The following is a 1383-nucleotide window of genomic DNA, read 5'->3' as shown; positions in this document are numbered from 1 at the left end:
GATGGCAATTCTTTGGGTCTTCAGAATAGGCTACACATTGCATTAGTATCAACCTGTGCTAAGAAACTCAAATATGTGGAAGAATAAGGAATAAATCCATACCATTTACTCAAGGAAAGTTCTAAACATTTCCCCGGTACTTAGATATGTATATCTTTGTGGCTATTCTCTTCAAGTTAGGAATGTTAAGCCACTCTTACTTCACAACAAGTTCCTATTTGCCTGGATGTGAGGACATAGAGGCCATTTCAAAATTTCATCTAAAGACTTCAGTTTCAATGAAGAACCTTTGTCATCCCATTTTCTTAATGAAGAATCATGGCCTCTTAGCATGTATCTGTGACTCACTGAAATTATGTTTCATAATTTAATGATTTAATATGACAACATACTCCAGAAGTATTTCTTCTTATCGTATTAATGTGGAAAGATAAGCACATATCCTGTATTTCCAAAATTTCTGAAATAGTCATTGCAAATATAATAATGCTTAAGAGTTCCAACAGCTCTGGGTAAAATTATGAAGTAGGAAACATTTGGAAAGAGTCATAAGCTTTATATGCAAAACTAAAGCATTATTGTTACAAATTAAATAATGTAGATGAAGCATTAGAGTGCCTAATCATAATAAACATTATTATTGTTATTATTGAAGTACTGTTGGCTAGCTATCTCCACTGGAGCTCTTAGCAGAAAAAATTTGCCAACTCTTGCTCTAGAGTATGTTTAAGATAATGCCAAAGTTTTACAAAACACGTAAAAACAGAACTGAACAATGTATTATTTGGTCAGATTTTCACATGATAAAAATATAAAAATAAAACTAGGAAATGATGAATATAAATCCATAATAGTGTTTACCTCAGTTAAATGCAAGTTAATGGTAATATTCCCTTTGATGCATTAAATATTATGTCAGAAATATAGTAAAAGTAAGTTAAAAAGACAAAAGGAAGTAATTCAAGAAGATTTCTCAGGAGTGAATGGCAAGAGCTTCCAGGGCCTACTGAGTACCACTAAAATAAATATTTTCCACAATGAAAAGCAAAAAAACAAACAATATCTTAATAAAATAAAAATTTATTTCTCAATTATGCCATAGTCAAACAGAAGTCAGTGAGTAGAGGGTAAAGGTGCTGCTCCATGCACTTATTCAGGAACCCAGGCGTATTATCTTGCGTTACCTAGCAAAAAGCTTAAGGCAAGGCTTCCATGCTAATTGGAAGGTGTAATCCCATGGCATCAAGAGTGAGGGAAAAAGGGAAATGCTATAGAGGAAGACAGAAAATATAACCAAGAGCAGCCTTACCTATTTGGCCACAACTTGAAACCCCAGCCAGAAGCTCAGTCACACAGAACATTTGTTATGGATTGAATTGTGTC

The sequence above is a fragment of the Trichechus manatus genome, unplaced genomic scaffold, assembly GCF_000243295.1.
Source record: "Trichechus manatus latirostris isolate Lorelei unplaced genomic scaffold, TriManLat1.0 scaffold00063, whole genome shotgun sequence".
NCBI classification, from domain to species: Eukaryota; Metazoa; Chordata; class Mammalia; order Sirenia; family Trichechidae; genus Trichechus; species Trichechus manatus.
The sequence above is the reverse complement of the archived record's forward strand: the minus strand, read 5'-3'. Positions refer to the sequence as shown.